This window comes from Panthera tigris, chromosome C1, assembly GCF_018350195.1.
Source record: "Panthera tigris isolate Pti1 chromosome C1, P.tigris_Pti1_mat1.1, whole genome shotgun sequence".
Lineage (NCBI taxonomy): Eukaryota > Metazoa > Chordata > Mammalia > Carnivora > Felidae > Panthera > Panthera tigris.
Genome location: NC_056667.1, coordinates 103,653,670 through 103,675,545, shown reverse-complemented (window position 1 = coordinate 103,675,545; position 21,876 = coordinate 103,653,670). Strand labels below are relative to the sequence as shown.

The window sequence follows — 21,876 nt, the reverse complement described above, 5'->3', positions numbered from 1 at the left end:
CATCCAACCCCTGTTGAAACCATTAGGCATGGTTCACATACTGAACATGAGAGCCAGTGGAACTTCTTTGTCAAACCCAATAATCAAAGGGACCTAGTTGGAAGTTACATCATTTTATATTGGATTTCTACTCCAAAGGCATAGTTTAGCTCTCCCTGTGATTCCGTCAATTGGAGGAGAAGTCAAGAAGCATATGATACATTGGTAAGACTCTGAATTTTAGAAACAGATGTAAGGGGAAGAATTTTTGGCACTCTAAGATTAAGAAAATTCACTGGACATTATAACCATACCTGGTTCACAGAGTAAGTCCATACTGCATGTTTTTCTATGATAGCTAATTTTTGTTTCTCCAAAAGTCTTATGAGCCATCTCCTCCCAACATTATCTTAAGGTCCAGGGATCAAAGCTCTGGACTAGAAATTCAGAAGCAAAGTTCAAATCTCAGTGGGACAAGAATCAGAAAGTAAGTAAAGGAACCAGTTTAGATATTCCAACATACATCTGGGAATTCTTACCCAACAAGGGTTGCAACATGAAATCATGCCTAGGTCACTTAGACTTGGCAAAAGACAAAAGCTTCTGGGGTGCCTGGGTGGCTCAGACTGTTAAGCAGCTGACTTCTGCTCAGGTATGATCTCACAGTTTACAAGTTTGAGCCCTGCGCTGGCCCTGTGCTGACAGCTCAGAGCCTGGAGGCTGCTTCAGATTGTGTCTCTCTCTTCCCCTCCCCTGCTCACTCTCTCTCTCTCTCAAAAATAAATTAAAAAACATTTTTAAAAAATTAAAAATAAGACAAAAACTTCTTTAGGAAATTGCTTCCCTGGAAAGGAATGATAGTTGTGTTTATTCAATCCTTCTGTTCCACCTCTAAACCTGCCTGCCCCACAAGAGCTCCCACACCAAGGTAACCACCAGCTGTAGACCTCAAAATTGGATCCTGGGATCCTGTGAAAGTAGATGGGGTTGTGTCCAGCTGTGTGACTTGTCTTTGGTGTGAGTTTCTAACGTTAGCCAGACTTATGAACATGCAGAGGTGGAGAAATCAAAGAAATCATAAGATCTCTATGTGGAAAAAAAGGGACACTAGGAATAAATTACTTGAGAGTAATGCCCACTCAAGGGAAGGATAGAAGAATAGGATGAAAACAGGCTGAATGAATGACTGCAGGGAATAATCCCTAGGTAGAAGTGAATCACTACTTACTGGGCTAAGAGCCATGGGGATGTGCAACCAAAATTCAGCCCTTTTATCCATCACAAGTTTCACAATAGGATTGCTAAAGTCTGCTTTAGTCTGCTTCCAACAGCTTCTGGAAGTCAAGGAGCCTGAACATAAAAATTCTATCAATTGGGGCCTTCTATCCTATACCGGAAGCCTGGCCCAGGGACTGGATTGCAAACCCAGTTGTTGATCCTCTAGGATATCCGCTAGTGTAGACTTATGGTCACCAGTTCTTCCAAAAAGGTGTTCAGGACCCAGCGACAATTCAGGAGGCTGAACATTCAGGAATGTGCCCAAGTTGCTAAAGAAAATCTGCGTGATACTCTTGCCAGGTGACCCAGGGAGACCCTGAGGCTCTGACCTGGCCCGTCCCAAACAGGTTGGCAAAGGTTCTTGGTCTTGTCATGAGATAGACGTGCAACACAGCAGAGTAGGGACACAAGTAGTAAAGTCTATTACTCTTGGGATAGAGAGCAGGGAAGCAGGAGGGAGAGGGAGGTGGGGAGAGAGAAGTTCAGAGAAGGTGGGGTTTAGGTTTCTATCTTTTATTGACAGTTGTGAACGAGGGGGTAGAATGTTCATTACTTGGGGTGGGGATAGCTTGGAAGCAGGAGTTCTCATCTTTTTTTCTTTATTTTGCCAGGGGTTTCCAACCTACTTCATCAGCTATCTTGGGCCTGTCTGGTTGGATATAGCTTTTTGTGGCTTTGTTTTAGAGTGCTGCCAGGAAGGGCCTATGACTCTCCTGACCTCTGGTCTGGCTCTGATCTCTTCATTGTTTGCCTCCAGACATCCTCTTGGAACCTAACCAGCTGCCTGTAACAATACTTGTACTTTCTATTTCGATGTCTCTTGTGAGTCTCTGGAAAAGACCAAATATTGAATGATTCCTCTTTTAATCTCCTTTGTTTTAGAGACAAAGAGCAAATAGTGAAACTTCACTTCGAGATTTCTTTCCTTTATCATACCTTTGGCCATGAAGGGAAGCCAGTTCGGTGCAAAGCAGTCTGACTACATTATGGATAGACCTAAGACAATTACACCTGTTAAAAAGAAAAACACAGGCCCAAGATAGTGTCACTTGTCCCCAGGACAACCAAGACTTAATTGCAGTTTCTGCCTCTCCGAGAGTAGAATTTGAAGCCAATAGGGGCACTTGAGTGGCTCAGTTGGTCATGATCTCATGGTTTGTGAGTTGGTCTGTGAGTCTGAGCCCTGCTGAGGGCTCAGAGCCTGGAGCCTGCTTTGGATTCTGTGTCTCCCTCTCTCTCTCTGCCCCCACCCCCCACTCATTCTCCCTTCCTCTCTCTCGAGTAAATAAACATTAAAAAAACTTTAGAATTTTAGGCCAATAAATCTGGAACTTTCTGGTCAGCACCAATGAGTTAATCTGTCACCTGGGCCCTCTCCTTTCCCTAAAGGAAGATGAAGTAATCCACCTAATTGGAATCCTAGCTACTCCCCCTAAGGAAAGATGACCCAGTCTGAAACATCCTTTCTTTTCTTTTGCTTAATACCGTGTTGTCCCATTCTCTTTCCTATAAAAACCTTGCAAAGCTCCCCTCTACTTGTTAGCTGGGATATTGCCCGATTCATGAATTACTTAAAGCCAATTAGACCTTCAAATTTTGTTTTTTAATACAACTCTACTCAATGTAATACTTTTTTGCCCTCTGCCTTTGTCTAAGAATCATATTTAGTTCTTTCGTGCTCAGCTTGGTCCAGGTTTGTACTGCTCTTAATATTTAGCCCTTTTCTAATATCCTATTGTAACTGAAATTTACTTTTATAACAACCTGAGAAGACTTGAATCCATTATAATTAGCAGTGTGTAGTCTTATGTTGGGGATTCCTGACCCAGTTGGTTTCATTTCTATATCATGTATTAAAAAATTTTTTTTCCTTATGTTTTTCACTAGACTGGTTTACATAGATACAATTTTCTGTTTTCCTATAGCATTTAAGAAAACTCAATTTTCCTGATATATTTCCCAATATATTTCTGGGTCCTGGGTACATAAGACTAGGCATTCTGTACCTTAGTTCAGGAAAAAATTAACATGGGTGCTCTAAGCAAGGTTCTTTCATACTTGTCTTTCAGTTAGTTTCTGCTTCCCCACACCCTTTCCCTTGTCCACCTCCAGTGGCTTACACTCTCAGGGATTTACTGAAAGTCTTTTCATCACACTTTCTCTTTGCATATGTAAATAAGGTTGTGTTGTTGAAAAACACATATAGTATCTTTGAGTGAGTGTTGGGTTCCTTAGTTCGGTAACATACAAAAATATATACTTTTAATTGGTATGCATATGGAAATATTGACTCTGGAAATCCTTGGCTTGAGATCCAGGTACAGATTTAGATATCTTTACCTTGGCTTTGTCAAGGAAATAACCTACTTCTGTGATTTTGCTATGGAGTCAAGGGAAATTGAGCCGTGCCCTTAGGCAATACTTGAGATACACAATCTTTTTATCCAGTGTGAGCCTATGGAGAAGATTCAGGCGCTAGAAGATAAACAAAGGGAATTTTAAGGGATTTCCTGATATAAAGTCCAACCTGAATTGGGTATTGCTGTGTTTCCGGGGGTGGGGGGAACAAGGTAACACCCTGGCCTCCTCCTCAACCTGCTTATGAGAAGACAAATGAGTACTGGCTCATAGGTAGTGGTGAGTGAGTAGTAATTGTACTTTTTCTCATGGTTCCTGAGAATCACAGGTACAGCTAGTCCTTCCCAATTTCGCAATCCCTTGCCTTTTTTCCTTCTGTTAGGAGGATTAACATTGAAGAAAAGGAAGCTGTTTCCGCCTTGTTTCAAACCACAGAATTTTCCCATGTGAGGCGAACGTGATAACCACTTCACTATGGAAACCAGACAGTCAGCCTGGCTTCCTGCTCTAACCCTGAAAACCTTCAATCCTGCCACTGCTGTTAAGCCCCAGTCTGTTTGGTTGAAAGACGGGATGAAGTCAAGTCCCAGGTTCTCTTTAAAGGAAAACGCTTGAAGTGAGACCTTGGGTTTCTGAGGTGAATAGAGGGGAGCCGCTGGCCTGGCTTCTCATCCCAGCTCTCCTCTCCCAGCCTGGCCATTACAAGGACACTGAATCCTGACCTCCCATATTTTAGGGGCTCAGTGCACAGCCACATCTGCAAGCGTCCCTGGGTGCACACCAGACTTTGGGGGGTGAAAAGGCAAATCCTAAGTATGGAGACAGCGCCACAAAGTCTCCTGGATTGGAATCGAACCTGAGCAGTAGCGGTGAAAAATCCAAATCCCATCCCACCGATCCGATCCCGGGGAATCCACCCACACAGGATCCCTGCTTCGGCCCCTGCAGATGAAAACCCTGAAAGTCAAGGTGACATTTCCCAGGCGGACAGAGCACAAGCGGAGGCGATTCCCAGCGGCGCGGGTCTGAATGCAGCCGCACAAGGCTCCCAGCCCTTGCCCTGCTGCTCACCACCTCTTCCAGCCTCAGCGACCCCTTGGGCCCTGACCACAAGGTGACTGGCCTGTGCCACACTCTAGTCCAGCTGGAGCCGTGTGTGTTGCAGAGCCAAGGCCGTGCTCTCTTTCTGAGCCTCCTTTCCTGATGGGTAAGGTGAGGACTCCGCTCTCAGCGGGGGGAGGGGCGGAGTCCCTCTACTTGGCGACTTCCGAAGTAGCTCCAGAGCTGTCCTGATGACGGCACGGGGACGGGCTCCTTTGGTGTCCCCATGGGCTCATTAGGTGGAGCCTGAAACTCCTCACCTACTGTCTTTGGCCCGGGTCCCAGGTGCAGCTGGTTTGTGTTCTTTGCCTTAGTCAGGCAAATAAATACACCTGTTGCGCAAGTGTGCCGCCCAGGGAAGAACGTGCTGCTTTTCAGAGCCACGGTCGCTGTGAGCCCGTCGGGCAGACGGAGGCGCCAGATGAGCAGGTCAGCGGATGCGTGGAAGTAAAGGTAACCTGCAGTGGGCCTCGTCCTGCGTGCCCTTGTTGGAGTGACTAACTGGGTGTGGCCCGCTCTCCAAGGTGACTGGGAGCAGACACACAGAGGCCAGGCCTGGTGGTCGAGTGCTGAGAAGGCTTTCAGGTGGCGGTGGGACTCCGGCCGTGGTTCTTTTTGCGTTTTAAAGGACAATAGATGGGGGGTGGGGGTGGGGGTGGGGGGGTAGTGGTAAAAGGAAGCTGTTTCCGCCCGGTTTCGAACCGGGGACCTTTCGCGTGTGAGGCGAACGTGATAACCACTACACTACGGAAACGGGGCAGGCAGCCGGGCCTCTGGCTCTAACCCCCAAAAGTGGCATTTCGGCCACAACTATCGGGCCCGCCGACTTCGCCTGAACCGCCCAAGGCCCTGGAAACAGCCGCGCCCCAGAAGCGGCCCGGGCAAAGGACCCCGTGCCGCCCCGCCCCGGAGGACGGAACCCTGGCGCCCTCAGCAGCCTGGCCTCGGGAACCGCACCGAAGGCAGGGTGTCCGCCTCCAGGACGAGGGGCCCCGGGGCAGACGTCGGGTGCGCGCTCTTCCTCCGCCAGCCCGTTGGCTCTGCGCTGCCCCGCAGCCCTCCCGGCAGAGCGGAGTCTCTTTCGTGTCCTCTGGGCGAAGGGGCGGGGGGGGGGGGGGTCCCTCGGGCTCCTGCCTACGCTGCTTTAAAGCCACTGACAGGAGGCCCGCGGCCAACAAGCTCCAGTGAAATCTAGGTCACGGACCAGAGGGATGAAAAGGAAGAGCCAGAAACCGAGTTGAGTGGCACCGAGCGGAAGAGTGGCAGAGCCACGACTGGGGAGGGAAGGTCTCTTCCTACCTGGCGTTTTGAGTGATTCTTGGGTGGGCTGCCTTGGAGTCTCCCGAATAGGCTGGTGGTGAGACTCGGTGTGACCACAGCCACCTTCAGGGGGGCCTTCAGCATTGGGAACAAAGTGAAGACGAAAAGCCTAGAAAAATAGGTATTTTTAAAGCTGTTTCCTCTCTCCCTCCCGCATTGGAGTGTGTACGGTATTACTGCGTGATCTTGATTGCACTGTAATTTAGCACAACGACTTTCCTAATATTTGGCAGTTTCTCATACAGTGAAAAACCTGACCTGCCCCGTTACCTAGGAATATTGCTATTCACTCCCCCAGAAAAATGAATGCCAACATCCAAAGAGGCCTCTACACCAACGTTCGTGCCACATCATTCATACCAGGCAAAACCGGATACAACCCAAATGCCCATCAACAGAGGTGATACACAAACCCTTGTATATGTTTAGAATGGATTAAGTACTCTGTAGTAAAAACATCCAAACTATGGTTTAGGCGGTAACACGGATAAGCCCCTCGCATAGTTATATGTAGCTATCTGATACTCCTGGGTGATTCCATTTCCAGGAAGTATTAGCAGAGAAGAGTGGTTCCCCCTTTGAAATAATTTGCCGGGAAACTTCCCGGGTTGATGGCTATGTTGCATATATTAGTCTGGCTGTTAGTACAAGCATTTACACGTTTATCACATTATTGCACTGTATACTTGGGATATCTTAACTCCACTTACCCTCCTCATTTTTGAGTTATTGGCATTAATTTTATTTCAAAATACATTTTATCTATTTTATTTTTGACAGAGACAGTGACAGTGCGTGAGCAGGGGAGGGGCAGAGAGAGACGGAAACACAGAATCCGAAGCAGGCTCCAGGCTCTGAGGTGTCAGCACAGAGCCCAACGCGGGGCTCAAACTCGTGAACTATGACATGATGACCAGAGCCAAAGTGGGACGCTTGACCAACTGAGCCACCCAGGCGCCCCTCAACATACATTTTAAAAACATAGGCATTCTTACCATTGCTCAGAGAGTCCTCTATTTATTTGACTTAGCCACGTATTTTACCTATTCATTGCCCTCCCTTCCTTCCTTCCTTCCTTCCTTCCTTCCTTCCTTCCTTCCTTCCTTCCTTCCTTCCTTCCTTCCTTTTGCACAGTTCCCCTGTGACCTGTGCAGTTACTTCTGCCTGAAGAGTTACCTTTTGCACTTTGCATTTCTTTTTCGTTAGCTTATGTGGAAAGGTCTTCACTTCATTGAGGTCTTCTTTTTCATGTTTTTGCTGAGATTTCAGCTCCCAATCTTTGGACGATGTCATAGGAGTGTCCCCTCCTCCCCACACCCCAATCTGGGTGCTGCTGTGATTGTTTTCAGCTGCCCTTGGTTGTTCAGCAGTTTAGGGGTGTGACCTTCTTGTCCTTACCTGGCTTGCAGTGCACCGAACTTCTTGCACACGTGGTTGGAGAGACCATCATGATTTTTCTTTGATTCTCCATGATATAGTTTCTGCCCCACTTTCTGGTCCTCCAACCCCTGAGACTTTAATTACACACGTGTTAGGACTTCATGACATGGCTCATTATCTTTGTTACGCTCTTAATATTTCTTCCTTTTGGCTCTGTATGCTTCAGTCTGGAGAGTTTCTTTCCACTTACAAATTTCGAGGTTAATACTCTCTCTACCATTGAGTCCAAGCTGCAGTTAAACTGACCTGCTGACTTTTTTAAAATGCCAACTATTACATATATTTAATTTTCATGAGATTTTAAAACTAGATTCTATTTCTCTGATGCAATATTTTATCTTGTCATCTATTTTCTGAACAGCTGAATCATATACCACTTCATCTTTTTTTTTTAACTTTTAAGTAATATATTTTTTCAAGTTTCAATTTATTTATGTTGAGAGAGAGAGAGCGAGACAGAACAAGCTCGGGGCAGAGGAAGAGGAAGAGGGAGAGAATCCCAAGCAGGTTCTGCCCCATAGATCTCACCAACCTTAAGATCATGACCTGAGCCTGAGCCAAAATCAAGGCAGATGCTTAACCGATCGAGCTACGCAAGTGCCCCTGATTTTTAAGTAATTTAAAGAAATTTTATTCAAGTGACCTGTACACCCAACGTGGGGCTCAAACTCACAACCCAGAGAGATCAAGAGTCACGTGCTCTACCCACTGAGCCAGCCAGGCTCTCCTAAAACCTACCGCTTTGAGTTCTTATCTGAGAACTCAAGATCTCAAGAGGCAATTTCTACGGTTTGCCTTCTTTCTCTTGCTTCTCTTCCTTTACAATCCTAGAATATTGTGATTGAATGATGAACCCGTGGTGTGAAGGACAGCCAGGCTGGAGATGTTGTTTCTCTGAAGATCTTTCACCTTCTCCCCCAGCAGGCAGCAGAGGGGCGCATCACCTCTAATCCTTGACGAAGCTGATTTGCAGCTGGTTCGCCCTCAGGGAAAGCCTCAATCTACAGCTAGTTTGCTCACACTGCTGTGCTGCAGACGTCCAGGGCTCCTACCTGCGACCTTGGTATGTTTCCTTGGGCCCCTCCTCTTCCATGAATCCTGAGCTTCAGTTTTTATCCCCTAAGCACCACGGTAGTGCTGCAAATTCCACTCTCTTTCAGCCACACTCTGCTGGCCTTCCAAGCCCCTTTGATGCACATAGCTTAATTTGCAAATGTATTGTGGGGAACTTCTGTACCAAGCACCCAGCTCACTTAACCCATTCCAGGATCTTGGCTGCTCAAGTCTGAATCCTTGGACAGTTCCATATGCCCTTCCTCTTCCCCCCCCCCACCACCCCCCCGGCCCCCCAACTTCTCTGTCCAGACCTATGAGATCACTTAACATGTTGTTTTCTCTGACTCTTAGTAGCTTCCCTCTCTCCAGTTTCTCAGTCTCCGGTTCCTGCCAAGAACTGGCAAATGCCCTGAGGGGATAACGCAGAAAATTAGTCTCATTCCATTGAGTTTCTCTTCTCTCTCATCTCTCCCCTTGAGCTGAAGGACTGGTGGGTCCTATCTGCATTGATAGTTCTCCAAATCTTCAAGCAGAATTCCTTCCATTCAAACTTCATTCATTTCTTTTCAGGGCGAATGCTGTTCTGCTACAAATACTCCATCATCACTGAAAGGTGAAATCTACAATTTCCAGATAAATCACATTTTCTTCCTCCTTTTTTTCTTAAAATAAGGTGGGGGGGGGGGGTCACTGGTGCATAGCTGAAGTTTTCTTTTAGTACCCCCCGGGTAAGTCTGACTGGATATCAAAAGCTCTTGCTAGAAGCACGGGCAAAAGATTGTCTACCTGGAGCTGAACACTCATCACGCCTGTCCAAGGTCCGAGAATTTGATCAAGTTGGATCCAGTTCCCTGCTGCACTGTCCTGTCAGTTAACTCACCATGGAAATTATCAAGCGACCAGTTTTCCAGGTGCTGGTCACTGATACAGAGGCGGAGAGCCCAAGTGAACCATTTAACACTCCTCATTTATTCTGGGGAATGCTGAAAGTCAGCAGTGGTGCAGTTAGAAGTGAAAACGGAAGCCTTAGTTACAATGATACTGGCAGTTTTCTCCGAGCGAGCGTCACCGTGTGAGCAGCACGCAGTTCCTCGGTGCTATACCGAGCATAACCTATCTAGTCCCCATAACAACCCCGAGACGGTGTAGGTTATCAGCACCCCTGCTTGCAGGTGAGGACACTCAGGCACTGAAAGGCTGGTCTGACTTTCCAAGGGGCCCAGCCCTGTGACGGGGAGGGCCAGCACTCAGGGCCAGGCAGTTTGCCTCCAGAGCCCTCGCGTTTGGCCAGCCTGCCAGCGCGCACTGAGAAGCCTTCACCAAGATTTGCCGTCCCCTCCTGGCTCAGCCTCCCTGATGTTGAAAAGAAAGAAAAGGTTAAAAGTAAGGCCTACTTAACACTGGCAACTAATGGACGGAATGAAGAAGAGAAAGAACAAAACGATTTAGTCCTCCCCAGAAACAGACTCCATGGCTCCCGGGATGATGCAATCACATCTCCCAACAGAAGTATTTACTAAATCTTGATTCTTTTTAATGGTCTGAACAAGGAAGTTCCCTAGAGAGGCTCCCCAAAACAAACAAGAACAAAAACAAAAACAAAAACAAAAGAAAACAAATCCCGTCAAGTGTGCCTTTTATGTTCAAAGTGTGGAGCAGACAGCTGAGCCCTCCCACCTACTTAATGCCTCAGGGCAAGAGGGAGTGCACCTGCAGTGACAAGGGGGACAGAGGAGATCGCATAAAAATGAGACAAAAATCATGCGTCTCAAAGCTCATTAAAGAACACAGCACTTTCATAGCTGGCCACAGCCATGTACCTTTATCACCGATTACCGAAGAGTTTCCATACTTTGATTTACAGCTTCTACTTAGTAAATTTCTTTTTAAAGTCAATTGTATATCAGCGTCGTAACGGAAACACCACTAGGAATAGCCACAGGCAGGATGTAATTAGAACATAAAAGGAGATAGTAATGTTGTGACAGTCAATGAGGGAGGTGATGAGCGGAGCCCAGGAGCCTCCCTCCACAAGCCTTCCCTTGAGGCATGGGCACAGGCAGCCTTCAGAGGAGCCCAGAGCCACGCTGGGGCTGGGTGATCAGTGCAGGAAAACCCTGGCCAACCAGGACGTGGAATGGTTCTTCGTTACCAGCCAAGGGAAAACCCAACAGTCCCCCTCTCGATGATCACAGCTCAGGGGAAGCGGCGACATCAGTACACACACAGGAGCTGCTGGTGCTAGGGACGGACGAGGTGGACTAAAATGAATCTAATGCTGAGCGAGATTTCAGGGCCTTGAAAGAAAAAAGTCTTATGTGTAAGGGGTTCAGGAAGATTGCAGTGTGGGCAAGGTAATGAAGAACGGCACATTGATAGGTTGGGAAATAAACTGGACTGTGATTTGGTACTGCTCCCGTGGAAGGCAAGTTTGCAGGACTTCCCCAAAGTAGCAGCATATGAACACTATACTACAGTCATTGCACTTCCCGTTCTGTACGCTGTAGAAATACCTGCACAAGTGGCCAAAAATATGTGTACAGGAATTCGTAATCATAAAACCATAAAACCAACTTAATTTCAAAAGCAATATGGAAGAGGTTAAATAAGTATCACACATACTGTGGAAGAAATGCCTCTGTCAAACAAACGCAGAGGACAATGATGATGAGGATCCACTGATCACAACATTATTGATAGAGCAATGCCCAAATCCAGGCACTCCCTGGGGACGGGACACCATGCTTGGCCTCCTACTCCCCATGAAAAAGAACTGAGGCACATCAACACCAAAGGCTGGCGAAGATGGGGGAACAACAGGAGCTCTCACTTACTGCTTGGTGAGAACGCAAAATGGTACAGCCACCGTGGAAGGCAGTCTGGCAATTTCTCACAAAACCAAAAATGTTCTTAATACAGCAGCCAGCGTTCGGGCTCCCTGTTAGCCAGAGAAGTTGAAGTTATGCCCACACAGAAACCCGCACACGGATGCCTACGGCAGCTGTACTCACAATTGCCAAAACTTAGAAGCAACCAAGATGTCCCTTACAGGTGGAGGGATAAAGGAACTGTGACACACACACACACACACACACACACACAATGAAGTAGTATTTCAGCACTAAAAGGAAATGAGCTGCCAATCCACCAAAGGACATGGAGGAATCTTAAGTGCGTATTAGTAAGTGAAACAAGCCGATCTGAAAAGGCTACATACTGTGTGATTCCAACTACACGACCTTCTGGAAAAGGCAAAACTATGGAAACAGGAAAAGGATTCGTGGTTGCCAGAAAGGGGGCGCAGAGGATGTTTGGGCTAGTGAAACTACTTTGTGTGATACTTATAACGGTGGACACATTTCCGGATACGTTTGTCCAAACCCACCCTGCAAGAGTGAACCCTAATGTAAACTATGGACTTTGGACAGATTCCTGAGTTGGCACAAAGGCACAAAGGCACTGCAGTGGGGGGTGTTGACAACCAGGCAGGCTATTTGTGTGGGGGTGGAGGGCAGGAAGGGTGTGGGCAATCTCTGTCCCTTCCCCTCAGCTTTGCTGTGAACCTAAAATGCTCTAAAAAATGAACAATTAGCATTTTTAAAAAAAAAAAAATGTCAGCCCCGGGACCAATTTTCCCAAGGCAAGCAGTTTGAACAATGAAGGCAATCATGTTTAGAAATTAAAAAAAGAAAAAAGATGGGAGTCACAAAAAGTTTCACTTACTCATCCAATCTTTCAGGGCGGACTACAAAGTTTTACCACACTAGGTAGAACCCGGGTTCTTCTATCTGTTTGAGAAGTTGGCGTTGTAGAGGTATAAAGCTGATAGGCCAGCAGATACCGTCAGAGAATGAGGTTGGGACGTGGGGGTGGCTCTGAACGGTTAGGTGCTGTGAGGTGGCTAGGGCCCAGAATCCAGTAATGTGTACTTTATGTGAGGAAATGTGCAGGTGCTAACTAAAGAGCAGGAAACACGCGGAATTGAGCCAAAAGTGAACCAGCCCGTCCCTGGGTGGGCTCGAACCACCAACCTTTCGGTTAACAGCCGAACGCGCTAACCGATTGCGCCACAGAGACACAGCGCTCCACCCTTCCCCTGCCTCCTTAGGTAGTAAGTACCTGCTAACCTCGGGGACGTGCCGCACTCTAGACAAGGAAACAAGTTCCAATGCCTCGGAAAACCGGAGAGGAGTTGACAAAGCGTGTTCATCGCGTGAAAACCGTGAGTGAGAGATTCTGAAGACAAAAGGGCAGTCCAGCGGCCCCACTCTGCCTTGCTCCCCACCCGCCTGAAATGCTAGCTAGCGTCCCCGGGGCCGAGGCGAGTGGGGCCCGAGGGAAGCTGCACGTCCCGGTGGGCTCGCCTGGTGACGCTTCCGCCTTCTCTGCCTTCATCAGACCACCCTTCATCGGCACTCGTCCCCTAACCCAGGACGAATGTGAGGCCTGGAGGAAGTAGGAAGGGCATAATTGGTCAGAAGGAGAGCCCACCATTCGGAGATACCTTCGAGGCTGGTGCGGTGCTTCCACTTCCTTCGGGTTCCTCTGCCCGGCAGGGAGGTTCCACGACGGCAGGGGTCGGGTCGATGGTCGTTCTAATGTCCCCACGCCGAGAACAGGGTCAGACAGTCACCAGGACGCTCTCCTGGGACTTGTAAATTACTTGGTCGTCTTTAGCTTTTAGGCCCTTGAGGAACTGAAGAACCCCGAGAATGGAAATAGTGAAAAGCTTTTCAAAGCGGAAATTTGTTTTTCAAACTTACCCATCCAGTTAATTGAGCAGCATCCGCAGCGGCAGCAACGGGAAAGACGAACCGCGCGCCACCCGCCGGCTCGAGCTTCCGGCGCTCAGCTCGGCTCCGCTGCGTACGTGCTCAGTGCGGTGGGTGGGGGTCGGCGTGGGCCGGGGGCCCACAGCAGGTGGAGGGAAAAGGGAGCCGCAAAGAGGAGGCAGGGAAGCTGCGGAGGCGCGTACTGGGTCAACAAGACCTCCTCGGCGGCCTGGCAGCCGTAAGGGGCCAGATCCCGGAGAGATGAGAATGGGTCTTGTATCGTAGTTGAAGGAGAAGGAAGGGAAAAGAACGGGAAAGAACGAAAAGGGTGTTAGACTAGTAGTTCGGGGGGGGGGGGGGGGGGGAAGGCAGCAAGATATCATGAAGGCCTTTAGGACCGCTTAAAGCACGGCATTTGCAAGCCGGCTCATAGCTCTTTAGTGCTCTGCGTTGTACCTGTAGCAGCCTCGGTTCCAGTCCCGCTCAAAGCAGGGTCTCCTGAGGTGGTGACGAGTGCTAGATTTAAACCTGCGTGAGCTGCCCCATTTGCCTGCGGCACGAGAGCACGGTTTCCCGCGATTCCAGAGCTCTGCGCTGAGAAAAAGGGAAACTCCGCCGTGCATGCTGAAGTCTCGGTCGTCTTGAGATGCTTGACTGCCCTACGTCTGGAAGGAGGTGAGGGAGGTGCCGCCTTGTATTTGGTGTCTTTGCAAAAATGAAACGATGAGGCTTTTCTGGTTGAGAAGTTTCAAGCGCCACTGGGTCCTTTTTAGACGAGCTAAGAAACGAGATGAAATGAGAGTTCGAACTCCAACGGATACTTTAAATAAAACCTAACAAATAAAATAACATCTTCACTTGATAACATTTTTTTTTCGAACAGTGAATGATTGAACATAGAGTTCACAAATGTTAAGTGCGCCTCCCAGTGAGTTTTGCTAAATGTAACTGGTATCTAGCCGAAATTACGAAAAACTTACATCAGTCCCGAAAGTTAGGCCTCTTTTCCTGTTGTTAAAAAAAAGAATCTGAAAGGTGGAATGAAATGGGGTCACTTGCATGAAAGGGTTTTAAAATGGAGCCAGGAAGCCATTAAGGAGATGGGCTTTGTGCAGGCACGTCTCCACCGGGTAGAACTGGGAACTTTTGAATTGTGCCAAACACCAAATATTACAAGGACTGAGCCGCAAAACCTGTAACTTGCTACAGTCAGAGACTTTGCTTAGTGATAGCCTTAGCAATCAATTACACTCAGTCCAGATTCGCTTTCTGCCATTAACACCAATCGAAAGTTCTCGTTAAACAACTATTTGGGTTGCTCTTCAAATCTGTGTATGCTGAACTGCGATTCTTTGATCCCAAATAAATGGTCTTGCTTAATTATTGCCTTGTGACAATTTTAGGCCGACAGCCTGTTGTCAGAAGCAGGACCTGAGGTGATTTCAGCACGACAGGACCGGTGTCTCCTGGAATTGGGTGCGGTCTCTACAGGAGACTAGTGCTCACCGCTCCTAGCTTGTATACATATGGACAGCCTTCTGCTCGCACCGTGAGTCCTCTTAGGTACCGACCTCCCCCCCTCCTTTTGGTTGAGGTCGTTGCCTTTCTCTGGGATCAGGCGGGTGAGTGCCCAGAGAGAGAGGAGATGCCCATCATGCCACTGGAGGGAGGGGTTTCACTATTGATGAGTAGTACTCTTTTGTTTCATAGGATGTGTGTGTGTGTGGGGGGGGGGGGATTGTGATTGCTGGTGTTGTTTTAGGACAAGTGTTGTTTAAATTAAAATTGCAATAGCCATTCTGGGGAACCTCTGTTTTAGTTAAGTCCACCTTAAGGGGCACCCTTAAAAAAGAGGATTCCAAACCTCTCTGAGACAGTGGAATGCATTCTTTGATTAGTATGCAAAGGACAAAATAAGTCCAAAACAGCTCTAAAAGGATCCTGATAGCATGCAAATAATAATAATAAGAAGAAGAAGAAGAAGAAGAAGAAGAAGAATTTTTTAATAAAAGATTGCTCATCCATGCAAATAATAATAATAATAATAATATATTTTTAATAAAAGACTGGCCATCTGAGCAGGTAACCTTAAAATTATGGAAACATAATTTGGATTCATGCAAATAATAATAATGATAATAATAATACATTTTTAATAAAAGATTGGTCATCTGAGCAAGTAACCTTAAGTTAGTCCATCTGCTGGAAACATAATTTGGATCCAGCCATTCTTTTTTTTTAATGTTTATGTATTTTTGAGAGCGAGAGACAGAGCAGGAACAAGGGGGGGCGGAGGGGCAGAGAGAGAGGGAGACACAGCATCTGAAGCAGGCTCCAAGCTCTGAGCTGTCACCTTAGAGCCCAACATGGGGCTTGAACTCACAAACCATGAGATCATGACCAGAGCCAAAATCAGAGGCTTAGCTGACTGAGCCACCCAGGCACCCCTGGGTCCAGCTATTCTTTTGGGTTTCCTACCTGAGACATGGCTAAAGTTTAAAAAAAAAAAAGAAAGAAAGAAAGAAGGAAAGAAAGCTGTAAGAGCTGTGTGTGTGTGTGTGTGTGTGTGTGTGTGTGTGTGTGTATGCATGTTATAGATATGGTATTTTACTGTCTTGGGATGATATTGCCAAAATTAATTTGTAAAAGAATTCTACTTAATTGGCTTGAGGAATATCAAGTACTTATATCTATTAAGTATTCCTAAAGTTCGCAGAAATAGAATAAAAAGTAACCCAAGTTCATATAGTCTAGGATAATCTTTGATAAATAAAAACTAATTCAAGTTTGTTGGTTTAATAAAAACAAGAATATCTTTAGAGTTATCAACATTAAATAGAATGCAGATAAACTGCCTTTTCTACCTGAGTTTACTAATCAAATAAGCTCATGTTATCTCTATGTTACAAAATTCATCAACAAAAGAAATAACTTAAAATGATGATTAGCTGTTTAATGTCTTATCCAAGTATAATTGTTAAAAACAAGTAATTTAGGGGTGCCGGGGTGGCTCAGTCGGTTAACGTTTGGACTCTTGGTTCCAGTTCAGTCAGGCTCTGTACTGACAGCCTGACAGCATGGAGACTGCTTTGGATTCTTTCCCTCTCTCTCTGAACTTCCCCTGCTCTCGCCACGCACCCCCCCCCCGCCCCGCAAAAGAAATAAATAAAAACTTAAAAATTTTTAAATAAACGTTTTAGTTTAAATAAATAGAAGATCAAAGTTTATACTATGATAAACTAAATAATGGACACTCATTGAATATCTAAATTATTTCCAAAATAGATAAACATTAAATGCTAAGCTCAGTTTATCTACTTTTGGCATTTCCATTTTTACCAAAAAATTATTATGAGAAAGAGTATGTCTCTAAAAATTTTGAAATGTATTTATAAGCTTGCTAATATACAACAGGATGCTAATTTATGATAGACAGTTCACAATTGCCTGCTTCCTAATAGTCACTGAAAAGCAAAAATTACAAATGGTTAAAGAGGGGGCGCCTGGGTGGCTCAGTTGGTTGAGCATCCCACTTTGACTCAGGTCATGATCTCACAGTTGGTGAGTTTGAGCCCCGCCTTGGGCTCTGTGCTGACAGCTCAGAGCCTGGAATCTGCTTAGAATTCTGTGCCTCCCTCTGTCTCTGACCCTCCCCAGCTCCCTCTCCCTCCCTCCCTCTCCCTCCCTCCCTCTCTCTCTCTCTCTCTCTCTCTCTCTCTCTCTCTCTCTCTCTCAAAAATAAATAAATAAATACTAAAAAATTAAAAAAAAAACAAATGATTAAAAATTAGATTGGAAAGGGAGTTAAAATACAAATGAACCATTGAGAAAACTTAGAATACTAAGCATATGTTAACTCTGCATAAACTGCATGCGTGGATGCTGAGAGAATGCAGACAAGCCAGCAGGTGCGCCTTCGGAAGAGAAGAATCAGTGAACTTCCATAAGATCTTTCTCCTACTGTGGAAGGATTTATTGTAACTTCGGGTTTTTCAACCTGTGGTCACAGACCATCAATGAATTATGACGAACGCTTATTTAAGTAGAAGATACAAATGTTATCCATATCTGTTTATACAGATGAATGGACGATACATATTTTATTATAGATGTATTTATTATCTATATATAAATTAAAAATAAAATTTTCATTAAAAAAAGTAAAAATTAGAGTACCTACATGGCATATACTGAAAATAGGCAATAGTTGTCCATTTATTAAACTCATACTTGAGTTAGTTATATGGTTTTATGTGTGTAAGTATGTGCTGAGACATACTACACAGTATATTTCTTGCTGTGAAATGATCCAACATGTTTGAGAGCCACTGCTTATATACCACAGTAAATTGAGCAACAAAGGGTCTGTGTGGCCAGCTGAAATGCCAGTACAAGAACAATCATCCTTTCTGTCCTCTGCACACACAGCGGTGACTCCTCAAGGCCAGGCTGCAATCACTCTTTGATGGGCTCATCCTTTGTTGCCTTGTCTTTTAAGATTCATAGCCAGGTGGCAAGCTTTGTTGAAAAAACTTCCCCATGTTTTTTTGCTTTTTTAATGTTTATTTATTCTTGAGACAGAGACAGGGGGTGAACAGGGGAGGGGCAGAGAGAGAGGGAGACACAGAATCCGAAACAGGCTCCAGGCTCTGAGCTGTCAGCACAAGAGCCCCATGCGGGGCTCAAACCCATGAACTGTGAGATCATGACCTGAGCCGAGGTCAGATGCCCAACCGACTGAGCCACCCAGGTGCCCCAAAAACTTCCCCATGTTTTGTAACTACTTGCAAGGCTGGGATTCTGGTGATGGCTTCTTTGATATTTATACCATCTGCCCTCAGTTTAGAACTTGTCCCATCTTTTAAATCTTTATTCTGCCTACTCAACCTAGAGCAACCCTCTTCAGCAATATGGAATCCTATTGGCCCTGCCTGTTCTGTCATTCCCAGTCTAGCAGAACAATGTCAGGATGAACATATAAAATTAACGGATCTAGGAGTGCCTGGGTGGCTCAGTCAGTTAAGTGGTTGACCTCGGCTCAGGTCATGATCTTATGCTTATGAGTTTGAGCCCCGTGTCGGGCTCTGTGCTGACAGCTTGGAGCCTGGAGCCTGCTTCAGATTCTGTGTCTCCCTCTGTCTCTGCCTCTCCCCTGCTCATGCTCTGTCTCTCAAAAATAAATACATGTTAAAAAAATTTTTTTAAATTAATGGATCTCATATTGTAATTTACTTATATCAAACCAAATATTAATATTTTTTCCTCTGTTAAAACGACAAAGTTTTCCTGTACTATCGTTCTGCACCTGAGAGGAGGTTAAAAAAGGAAAGCAAAGATTTTGTGTTTTATCAAAATAATTTTCAGTGCTTTATCAGGTCTCTTATGGGGTTTGCTCAGCTATGTAATGTCCTGGTATTTGCCTTTAAAATCGTTCATTGTCGTTGTGGTCCAATACATAATTAACTATTGATTCATGTTCTGTGATCCTATACAGTCAGGTGTCTAAGACTTTTTGATATTTTTGACAAACTTGCATCTACCTTGGCCATTATTAAGGTTCCTGGACATTCAAAATTAGACTCAGGAGGGGGTGCCTAGGTGGCTCAGTTGGTTAAGCATCGGACTCTTGATTTCAGCTCAAGTCAGGATCTCAGGGTCCAGTGAGATTGAGCCCCATCCCTTGGTGTCTGGTTCCGCAGAGCCTGCTTGGGATTCTCTGTCTCCTTCTCTCTCTGCCTCTCCCTGACTCACGCTCACTTTCCCATACAGACATAACATACATACATACATACATACATACATACATACATACATATGTACAAATTAGATTCAGGAGGAGCTAAAGACAAATTTTTGGCTGGTAGAGCACCAAGGACCATTGCCTTAAAATCTATCAAAACCAAGGCCCTCATAGGTAACATAAATGATCTCCCGAAAGGAAATCTAAAACTCCTTTTTAAGGATGTTCAATCCAGGGTATCCCACAAAGAAAAAACCTTAGAGCTGCCAGTGGTTGTAGTTTCAGTCCACTGACTGATTTATGGTATGGCCCAAATAGGAATCCTGTCTGGTCACAGTCCACGGAAAGATCCCTGATGGAAATGACTCCTCAGGGGCACCTGGGTGGCTTAGTCGGGCTCATCTGACTCTTGATTTAGGCTCAGGTCATGACCTCACAGTTCCTGAGTTTGAACCCTGAATGAGTTCCCTGCTGACAGTTCGGATCCTGCTTGAGGGATTCTCTCTCTCTCAAAATAAATAAATAAACCTAAGGGGGCGGGGGGAGGGGGTGGGGAAGAAGTGACTCATCAGCTGACCCACCGGGCAGTTGATAAACTTACAAATCTCATGAAACAATATGGGAGGGGAAATATTTTTAGGGCCCCCAAGAGGCACGATTGACTGGTACTGTGTTGTTGTTTTTTTAAACCAATAACTTGTTATTTTCTTTATAACACTTTTTGTAATCATCTGGTTAGGGAAGCTCCCTTATGTGTTTTTCTATGAAGTAATATGACAGCATTTGTAACCTGTGTCCTTATACTCCTTCTCGTGAACCTCTTTGCATGAAATAAAGAATTCCACAAATGGGCTTATATTTGGCATTTTAACTTAACATCCTTCAGATTCTTTGGGGAATTAATCATGAAGGAGTGTTGGATTGAGGTATTTGGGCTGGTGTTTGTCCTAATAAGTATTCTAATGCTTTTTGCTATATTGCACACAGTAAGACTCCTTCGTTGGTGGTAAAACCCTATAATATGGAAGAACTCGCTGATTTCGTAGGTTATTTGCCATATGGACTGAATGTCTTCCTTCTTGCCTGAAACTCATATACTAGGCCAAAATATCTAATTGTCTTTATCTAAGTTCTTTTTACAGGGGCCTCTGCTGTTACGAATACATTTTAGCCCCTGGGTTAACATATTATTTTTTCTCGTGACCCTCATTGCTGATGGTCAAGTCTTACCATATCTCTTTGGCCTTCGCTTGCAAAAAACATCTGATTCTACTTACCTGACTATTGATTTGTGCCAGAACAAACCATACTCCTGAGGTACCTGAGTTAATAGCTTGGCCTCTATCCCTAGAGGGATGGAAAAATATTGCTGATAAAGATGTAGTATTCTCTGTTGGAGTCCTTGAAAATACTCAATAACTTTCTTTTCTTTGGCTAATTAACTTCCTTGCCCCCAACTGCTCCCTCCCCCCCCCCCTCCTCTAAAAACCTTCCATTTGGTACAACTCCTTGGGACATCTCTCTTCTGGCTACATGGGACGCTGCCTGATTCATGAATGGCTTAATAAAGCCCATTAAATCTTCAAATTTACTTGGTTGAATTTTGTTTTTTAACACAGTTAATCCTCACCCTACCTTCACTGAAGCAATCACTATTCTGATTTCTATCTCCATAGATTAATTTTGCCTCCTTTTGAAATTCCCGTAAATGAATATACTTTTTGTGTTTGGCTTTTTTTCCCACGCAACATAATATTTTTGAGATGTATCCACTTTGTTGTGTGTATCAGTAGATCATTTCGGTATTATCGGTGAGTGTTATTCCAATGTGTTGATCACTATAGTTGATGGACAATTGGGCTATTTTCAGTTTTGCATAATGTGAATAAGGCTGCCATGAATATTCTTGCAGGAATCTTTTTGTGCACTTGTACGTTCATTTTGTGTGGGTATAAACCTAGGAATAGAATTGCTAGGCCATAAGGTATTTGTATATTTAACTTTATTAGAAGCTATCCGTTTTCGGGGCGCCTGGGTGAGTCAGTCGGTTGGGCCTCTGACTTGGACTCAGGTCATGATCTCACGGGTTCCTAGGTTCGAGCCCCGTGTCGGGCTCTGTGCTGACAGCTGGAGCCTGCTTGCAGCTCTGGGTCTCCCTCTGTCCCTCCCCCTCTCGTGCTCTGTCTCTCTGTTTCTCAAAAATAAACAACCGTTAAAAAAAAAAAAAGAAGAAGAAGAAGAAGAAGAAGAAGAAGAAGCAGCAGAAGCAGCTATCAGTTTTCCAGAATGGTTGTACTACTTTACTCTTTCACCAGCAACAAGAGATAAAGTTGCTACACATTTTTGTCAGCATGAATGTTCTTTGTCTCTTAAATTTTAGCCATTCTGAGAGGTATGTAATGGTATATCACAGTATTTTAAATTTGTGTTTCTAATGAGTAATGGTGTTGAGAATTCTTTCTTATGTCTTTTGGTCATAAAGAAATCTTTTGTGAAGAGATTTCAAGTGTTTTATCTACTTTTAATTGGCTTGACTTTTTTTTTTCCTTTACTTTTTACATAAACTTTTTATGTTAGAGTAGATTTAGATTTATAAAAAGTTGAGATTATAGTATAGAAAGTTCCCATATACCTTGCATTCAGTTTCCCCTATAATTATCATCTTACATTAGAATGGTTCATTTGTCATAATTGAATGAATACATTATGGGTTTTTTTTAATGTTTATTTATTTTTGAGAAAGACAGAGACAGAATGCAAGTGGGTTAGGGGCAGAGAGAGAGGGCGACACAGAATCTGAAGCAGGCTCCAGGCTCTGAGCTGTCAGCACCA

The 21,876-nt window shown here is 45.1% G+C and overlaps 2 long non-coding RNA genes and 2 other non-coding genes across 4 annotated transcripts in view; all 4 read right to left on the bottom strand.

Moving 5' to 3' along the window:
- Nucleotides 1–1,417: 1,417 nt before the first annotated feature.
- On the bottom strand, nucleotides 1,418–13,167 carry LOC122240839. The gene is made up of 4 exons (XR_006220548.1): nucleotides 13,037–13,167; nucleotides 6,016–6,145; nucleotides 2,194–2,268; nucleotides 1,418–2,087 (listed from the first exon to the last, which is right to left on the bottom strand). It is a non-coding gene; the product is annotated as an uncharacterized LOC122240839 (long non-coding RNA).
- Nucleotides 5,398–5,470, bottom strand: TRNAV-CAC. The gene has a single exon. It is a non-coding gene; the product is annotated as a tRNA-Val (tRNA).
- Nucleotides 12,536–12,609, bottom strand: TRNAN-GUU. The gene has a single exon. It is a non-coding gene; the product is annotated as a tRNA-Asn (tRNA).
- An 808-nt stretch (nucleotides 13,168–13,975) lies between the features above and the next one.
- Nucleotides 13,976–21,876, bottom strand: part of LOC122240841 — a 162,386-nt gene continuing 154,485 nt past the window's right edge. Inside the window, exon 4 of the long non-coding RNA XR_006220559.1 lies at nucleotides 13,976–14,082. This is a non-coding gene — a long non-coding RNA (uncharacterized LOC122240841). The remainder of the gene's footprint in view (nucleotides 14,083–21,876) is intronic.